General features: G+C 38.6%; 1 non-coding gene across 1 annotated transcript; it reads left to right on the forward strand.

Annotated features, from left to right (window-relative positions):
• The first annotated feature begins 478 nt into the window (after window positions 1-478).
• On the forward strand, window positions 479-582 carry LOC130943087 (small nucleolar RNA R71). The gene has a single exon (XR_009071622.1). It is a non-coding gene; the product is annotated as a small nucleolar RNA R71 (small nucleolar RNA).
• Window positions 583-8,664: the final 8,082 nt, after the last annotated feature.

Genomic DNA, 8,664 nt, shown 5'->3' on the forward strand with positions numbered 1-8,664 from the left:
ACCTTGTTGAGGTCTCTCTTGATTCTTCCATGAGAAATTTGGGTGATTTCTCCATGAAGAATTATAGGTGTTTCCATAGGGTTCTCCTAGGTAATTCACCTCTTCCATTGAAGGGTTCTCAGGATCATAAGCTTCTTCTTCAGATGAAGCATCCTTAGTACTGCTTGGTGCATTTTGCATTCCAGACAGACTTTGAGAAATCAAATTGACTTGTTGAGTCAATATCTTGTTCTGAGCCAGTATGGCATTCAGAGCATCAATCTCAAGAACTCCTTTCTTCTGACTTGTCCCATTGTTCACAGGATTCCTTTCAGAAGTGTACATGAATTGGTTATTTGCAACCATTTCAATGAGCTCTTGAGCTTCTGTAGGCGTCTTCTTCAGATGAAGAGATTCTCCAGCAGAGCTATCCAAAGACATCTTGGACAGTTCAGAGAGACCATCATAGAAAATACCTATGATGCTCCATTCAGAAAGCATGTCAGATGGACATTTTCTGATTAATTGTTTGTATCTTTCCCAAGCTTCATAGAGGGATTCTCCATCCTTCTGTCTGAAGGTTTGGACTTCCACTCTAAGCTTACTCCATTTTGAGGTGGAAAGAACTTTGCCAAGAAGGCATTGACTAGCTTTTCCCAAGAGTCCAGGCTTTCTTTAGGTTGTGAGTCCAACCATATTCTAGCTCTGTCTCTTACAGCAAAAGGGAATAGCATCAGTCTGTAGACCTCAGGGTCAACCCCATTAGTCTTGACTGTGTCACAGATTTGCAAGAACTCAGCTAAAAACTGATGAGGATCTTCCATTGGAAGTCCATGGAACTTGCAATTCTGTTGCATTAGAGAAACTAATTGAGGCTTAAGCTCAAAGTTGTTTGCTCCAATGGCAGGGATAGAGATGCTTCTCCCATAGAAATCGGGAGTAGGTGCAGTAAAGTCACCCAGCACCTTCCTTGCATTGTTGGCATTGTTGTTGTTTTCGGCTGCCATGTCTTCTTCTTCTTTGAAGAATTTGGTCAGGTCCTCAACAGAGAGTTGTGCCTTAGCTTCTCTTAGCTTTCGCTTCAAGGTCCTTTCAGGTTCAGGGTCAGCTTCAACAAGAATGCCTTTGTCTCTGCTCCTGCTCATATGAAAGAGAAGAGAACAAGAAAATATGGAATCCTCTATGTCACAGTATAGAGATTCCTTGAGGTGTCAGAGGAAAAGAAAAATAGAAGATAGAGGTAGAAAATTCGAACTTATCAAAGAAGATGGAGTTCGAATTTTGCATTAAGGGATAGTGTTAGTCCATAAATAGAAGGATGTGAGAAGAAGGGAAGTAATTTTCGAAAATTAAGTAAAGAATTTTGAAAACACTTTAAAAAAATACTAATTGATTTTCGAAAATAAAAGTGGGAGAGAAATCAAGTGATTTTTGAAAAGGATTTTGAAATTAGAAATCAAAAAGATTTGATTGAAAACTATTTTGAAAAAGATGTGGTTAAAAAGATATGATTGAAAAGTTATGGTTTTAAAAAGATGTAATTGAGAAGATATGATTTGAAAAACATTTTAAAAAGATTTGATTTTAAAAATTAATGACTTGCCTAACAAGAAAAGATATGATTCAAACATTAAACCTTTCTCAACAGAAAAGGCAACATACTTGGAATGTTCAATCAAATCATTAATTGTTAGTAAGTATCTTTGAAAAAGGAAAGAAATTGATTTTGAAAACATTTGATTGAAAAGATATGATTTGAAAAAGATTTGATTTTGAAAAACTTTGAAAACTTGAAAAAAAATTGATTTGAAAAACAAAATCTTCCCCCTTGTGCCATCCTGGCGTTAAACGCCCAGAATGGTGCACATTCTGGCGTTTAACGCCCAAAACTCTACCCTTTTGGGCGTTAAACGCCCAACCAGGTACCCTGGCTGGCGTTTAAACGCCAGTCTGTCCTTCTTCACTGGGCGTTTTGAACGCCCAGCTTTTTCTGTGTAATTCCTCTGCAGTATGTTCTGAATCTTCAATTCTCTGTATTATTGACTTGAAAAGACACAAATAAAAAATATTTTTGGATTTTTAATAATAAGGAATAATCAATATGCAACTAAAATCAAATAACAATGCATGCAAGACACCAAACTTAGCAGTTTGTATACTATTGACACTAACAAAATGAGAACGCATATGAGAAACAACAAAACACTCAAGTCAATAGAATTCAAAGATCAAAACAAGGAAATCATCAAGAGCAACTTGAAGATTAATGAAGACACATGCATAAATTCGAAAAATGCAAGAAGAACAGAAATTACATGCAATTGACACCAAACTTAAAATGAGACACTAGACTTAAACAAGAAATATTTTTGGATTTTATGATTTTGTAAATTTTTTTGGTTTTTTCGAAAATTAGGTGGAAAAGAAAATAAAGGTATCAAAATTCTTAATGAGAATTCCAGGAATCATGCAATGTTAGTCTAAAGCTTTAGTCTAAAGGAATTAGACATAGCTAGCCAAGCTTCAGCAAGACATTGCATTCAAGAGCTAAATTGATGAGGATCAATCAGCTTTGGCGATGATAAGAACATCACCTTGAAACACTAGAATTCATTCTTAAGAACTCTGAAGAAAAATACCTAATCTAAGCAACAAGATGAACCGTCAGTTGTCCATACACAAACAATCCCCGGCAACGGCGCCAAAAACTTGGTGCACGAAATTGTGATCACTACAACTTCGCACAACTAACCAGCAAGTGCACTGGGTCGTCCAAGTAATACCTTACGCGAGTAAGGGTCGATCCCACGGAGATTGTTGGTATGAAGCAAGCTATGGTCACCTTGTAGATCTCAGTCAGGCAGACTCAAATGGGTATAGTGATAAACGAATAAAGCATAAAGATAAAGATAGAGATACTTATGTATATCATTGGTGAGAGCTTCAGATAAGCGTATGAAGATGCCTTCCCTTCCGTCTCTCTGCTTTCCTACTGTCTTCATCCAATCCTTCTTACTCCTTTCCATGGCAAGCTTATGCAAGGGTTTCACCGTTGTCAGTGGCTACCTCCCATCCTCTCAGTGAAAATGTTCCTATGCTCTGTCACAGCATATGGCTAATCAGCTGTCGGTTCTCGGTCAGGCCGGAATAAAATCCATCGATTCTTTTGCGTCTGTCACTAACGCCCCGCCTGCTATGAGTTTGAAGCACGTCACAGTCATTCAATCATTGAATCCTACTCAGAATACCACAGACAAGGTTAGACCTTCCGGATTCTCTTGAATGCCGCCATCAGTTCTCGCCTATACCACGAAGATTCCGGTTAAAGAATCCAAGAGATAAACACTAGAGCCTTGATTGCTTGTAGAACAAAAGTGGTTGTCAGTCACTTTGTTCATAGGTGAGAATGATGATGAGTGTCACGGATCATCACATTCATCAAGTTGAAGAACAAGTGATATCTTGGACAAAGAACAAGCGGAATTGAATAGAAGAACAATAGTAATTGCATTAATACTCGAGGTACAGCAGAGCTCCACACCTTAATCTATGGTGTGTAGAAACTCCACCGTTGAAAATACATAAGAACAAGGTCTAGGCATGGCCGTGAGGCTAGCCTCCCAATGATCTAAGAACTAGATGTCCCAAGATGATCAAAGGATCTAAAAATAATCCAAAGATGAAAATACAATAGTAAAAGGTCCTTCTTATAGAAAACTAGTAGCCTAAGGTGTACAGAGATGAGTAAATGACATAAAAATCCACTTCCGGGCCCACTTGGTCTGTGCTTGGGCTGAGCAATGAAGCATTTTCGTGTAGAGACTCTCCTTGGAGTTAAACGCCAGCTTTTATGCCAGTTTGGGCGTTTAACTCCCATTTAGGTGCCAGTTCCGGCGTTTAACGCTGGAATTTCTGTAGGTGACTTTGAACGCCGGTTTGGGCCATCAAATCTTGAGCAAAGTATGGACTATCATATATTGCTGGAAAGCCCAGGATGTCTACTTTCCAACGCCGTTGAGAGCGCGCCAATTGGGCTTCTGTAGCTCCAGAAAATCTACTTCGAGTGCAGGGAGGTCAGAATCCAACAGCATCTGCAGTCCTTTTGAGTCTCTGAATCAGATTTTTGCTCAGATCCCTCAATTTCAGCCAGAAAATACCTGAAATCACAGAAAAACACAAAAACTCATAGTAAAGTCCAGAAAAGTAAATTTTAACTAAAAACTAATAAAAATATAATAAAAACTCAACTAAAACTACCAAAAACATACTAAAAACAATGCCAAAAAGGGTACAAATTATCCGCTCATCACTAGGGAAGAGAAAGAAGAAAAAAGGAGAATCAAGCAGCAGCCACGACCATTAGAAGGTGGCAAAGTTCTTTCATACCCCTTCTTTCATTCTTCTAATAAGGAGAAGCATGTCTGAAACATGATATGCCTCCACTGTTTATTTCCTTTTTATTTCATTTTCTTGTACTTATCTTTGTTCAATAAGTAGCTAGAGAAATGATCTGCATTATGCTTGTCATTCATCACTTAGCTTGAATTTTGTTTTGTTTCCCATATGCTTGAATAAAAGAGATTTTGTTTGAATTGAAAAGTAAAAATCCAATGTTGCATAAGTAGAATGGAAGTCAATGGTGGTATATGTGTTTGATTAAATGAATAACTCATGAAATAAGTGCTGCATAATATCATTTTCATTGAAGTGTGAACTAGCTTGCTGTTATAAAGGTTCTTATCAGAAAAGAAAAAGCCCTTGAAAACAAAAATAAAACAGAAAGAAAAGGAAGAAGAAAAAGCCAATGTGGCAAGAAAAAAACAAAGAATAAAAGCTGGACACCAATAGCTTGGACCCTAGGACACATGCCTGTGGTGTTCTTGTACTAGGATATGCTTGGATAAGTAAATTCTAAGGGGTATTTTAAAATCCGGTCACTTAGATCAACTGATTTGGGATGGCCAATTGAAAGTACACAATAAAGAGAAACCTAGATACAGAACATTTAGTTATCCAAAGAGATACTGGGCATTAATGATCCTAGGAAGAAGTAGTGAGCTATGTGTCTGTGGTGGAAGATGTTGAAAAAAAAAATAAAGCCAAAGGCTACTACTACAACATTAGACACCAAGCCTTCAAGAATAATAAGCTTTATAAGCAACATGAGAAAAGAAAAGTTAGCAAGGGAGCAAAGAAAGAATAAACCTTATAACAGCAAGTTTAGCAAGCCTTAGAGGAAGAATGTATATTATGTAACAGCAACAATAATTGAGTTATCATTATCTGCATAAAAACCCCATGAATCACATTCTGCTATATGCCTAATAAGGATATGTTTCTTTTCTTGTTCATTTCATTTTCTCTTAGTTTTGATGCTTGCTTGGGGACAAGCAAGATTTAAGTTTGGTGTTGTGATGACAGGTCATCATATACCCATTTTTCAAGCTAATTTCACTTGTTTTACTAGTCTTTATGCACTTTCTTGCATCCTAAGTAAGTGATTTGGAGTGAAAATGCATAACTTCTTTAAATCAAACAACCACCACGAAATTAATGTTAACTCATGAGGTTTAAGCTGAATTTAATTAATTTTTAATTAATTTATAAGCCTTGTGAATTTAGTGATACTTTGAGTGGTTGTTTTGGTTTATTGTAGCTGAAGAAAAGAAGAAAAGAGGAAGCGTGGCTTAAGAAAGCGTGGCCCAAGAGAGAACAAGTGTGGCGCATAAAAGGAGGAAGCAAGCATTGCCCTCCACAAGGGCACACTGCCCTCTAGGAGGGCAACATAAGGAAACAAGGCTTGAAAGGCAACACTGCCCTGCCCACAACAAGGGCAGAGCACAAATTGGTGCCATGAATCAAGAAGATCAAAAACACTACCCTGCCCTCCTCAAGGGCAATATCGGGCTCAACAAAGGAAGAAATCCAAAGAAAAAGCTCACCATTGCTTGCCACAAGGATCGAACACGGCACCATGAGGAAGCAAGGAACTAAGCCTTACTTTTGTGCCAAGAAAATCAAGGAAAAGAGGTAGCGTGCGTGTCACCCGAGTTTCGAACACGGGACTTCAATTTGGAAACATTGCCCTGCCCTCCGCAAGGGCAGGGCAGCATTTTGTTGTGGCACGGCCAGCGCACCATTCTGGCGCACCAAGGGGAGTCTCGGCAGCACCAGCAGCACGCACGGGCATCATTCTGGCGCACCAAAAATTCCTGCCCTGCCCTCCACAAGGGCAGGGCAGCATCCTGCAGCACCAACACGCAAGCACCAAGGCACCAACGGCCGCACGCATCATTTTCTGCCCTGCCCTCCACAAGGGCAGGGCAGCCTCCTGGAAGCAAATTGTTTTGGGCTAAAAATTGAATTAAAAATCTAATTTAATTCATTTCTTCACCAAATCAAAAGCCCATCCAAATCTCAAGATCCAAGAATAGAAAGTGTATAAATAGGAGCTAGTTTGATGTAATTAGGACCTTTCTTTTGAACTTTGAACCTTCACTTTCATTTTGAAACTTTTGAATTTTCTTTAAGAGACTTCACGGAGACTTCTGAGAATTTGGGAGGAGAATTGATCTCTCTTCTTCCTGGTTCTTGCTTGGGCATTTTTACTTTTCTTGTTTGAGTCTTGGGTGTTAAGAATTGAGGAAATTCTGTCTCAATCTCCACTCAAGAGCTCTTTAATTTCTCTTCTGCATAATTGAGTTCAATTACATTCCCTTTACTGCTTCTTCTTTAATTTCTTGTTAATTGCTTTGAGAATTTGGATCTGGGAAGGCAATTGAGATCTAGACTTTGCTATCTAGTCTCTGGAGTCCTGAGATCACATTTTCCTTTTGGTTCTTCTGTGAACCTCTGCTGCAACTTAATTTCCTCTCTGTTTGAATTCTGAGTATTTCCAATTCATCTCTTGCTTTATTACTTGCTGCAATTTAATTTTCATTGCTTAAATTCTGAAATCTCAATCCTCGAATCCCTTTTTCATTCAAGCAATTTATATTTCTTGCACTTTAAGTTACTGCAATTTACATTTCTTGCACTTTAAGTTTCAGTCATTTAATTTCTTGTTCTTTAAGATTCAGTCCTTTTACTTTCAGTCCCTTTTAATTTCTGCAATTCTTCCCTTCCCCCTTTACATTTCCTGTTGTTTAATTGCTGTTGGATACAAAACACTCAACCAATACTTAATTCGCTTGACTAAATCAACCACTAAACTAAAATTGCTCAATCCTTCAATCCCTGTGGGATCGACCTCACTCATGTGAGTTATTATTACTTGATGCGACCCGGTACACTTGCCGGTGAGTTTTGTGTCGGATCGTTTTCCGCACATCAGATTTTGTAGAGCTCTTCGCAAGGAACGCTTAGCCGCTGACGACATGCAAATCGGAGCTCTGTAGCTCAAGATATGAGCTTGGGAAGATTGAGGTGATTAGGGTTTTCTTCTTCCTCTCCTCCCTTTCTCAATTTCTAAAGTGTGTGTATGTTTATGAGGTTATGATTCATTAAATGAACCTTTATATATGTTGGATTTGGACCCAACTTGGGCCCGGTTCAACTCGTTAGCATTTTTAGCCCGTTTGGCCCAACTTCGAGCCAAACCTTTAAAATTAACGTCTGGTTTTCCATTTCTGCTGTTTTTCTAAGGTTTTTGAATGTCCCTACTTTTTTTTGTGCAGTACCGGGCAGTCTTAAACTGATTCAACCGGTTCAACTACCGGTTTGTAACTTTTATGGTTTTTCGTAGAGAACATATTTCTCATTCCAACTTTTTGAAATTAAATTTGGGCAATATAACCACTTAATTAACCGGTTCGATTAATTGCTGTTCTTACAAGTCCACATCAACCTCTTCTTCAAATCCAAAGGGGGAAGATTTATTAAGATCATTGAGGGGATTGACCAATGCGGACAAAAAATTATCAACGATGAAATCCACATCTTGGCCAATATCCCCCAATTCTCCCTTTCTCTCCCCCGGGTCAAATACTTCCTTTTCTTCCTCTTGTTGCAATTCAAGATCTAACCCTTCTTCTTTCCCTTGAGGCTCTACGTTCTCCTCCTCACTACACTCTTTAGTAGATCCTTCACATTCTTCAAGAGAGGTGCCTTGATCGGATGAGCGTAGAAGGACTAAACGGTCCATTGCTTCGGCTATGGTAGCCATGAGTTGCCCTTGTGTTCTTCGAAGTTCTTTTTGCTCTTGGAGAAAGGCTTGAAGCTCTTGTTCTTCTTGGGACAGGGGTTGGAGAACTCCACAATTAGGTAAGAAAGAAGGTTCATTGATGGGACAAAAGTTGTATATGTGGGAGGTGATTCATGTTGGTGAGTATTTTGAGGTGGTATGTAAGGAGGTGCATGATGGTATTAGTGTGGTATTTGAAAATGTGGTGATTGAGGATTATGTTGGGGGTATGGGTCATAGGTATATGGTGGAGGTGCATAATCAAGATGAAATTCACCATATCCTTGGGTTGGGTATGTGCATAGGGGAGGGTGTGGCTCATTGTGATATGGTGGAGATTGCTCCTCCCTCAACTGATTTTTTCATCCCATGATGCAATCCAAAGTTGAAGTTATCGATTCCTATAAAATTATCACAAGCATACTCCAAACCAAGAGGGTGATAACTCATAGAAAAAATTAAAAATAAAAACTAAAGACATCAATTAACAAAAGAAACGAAAT

This window comes from Arachis stenosperma, chromosome 7 (genome assembly GCF_014773155.1).
Source record: "Arachis stenosperma cultivar V10309 chromosome 7, arast.V10309.gnm1.PFL2, whole genome shotgun sequence".
NCBI classification, from domain to species: domain Eukaryota; kingdom Viridiplantae; phylum Streptophyta; class Magnoliopsida; order Fabales; family Fabaceae; genus Arachis; species Arachis stenosperma.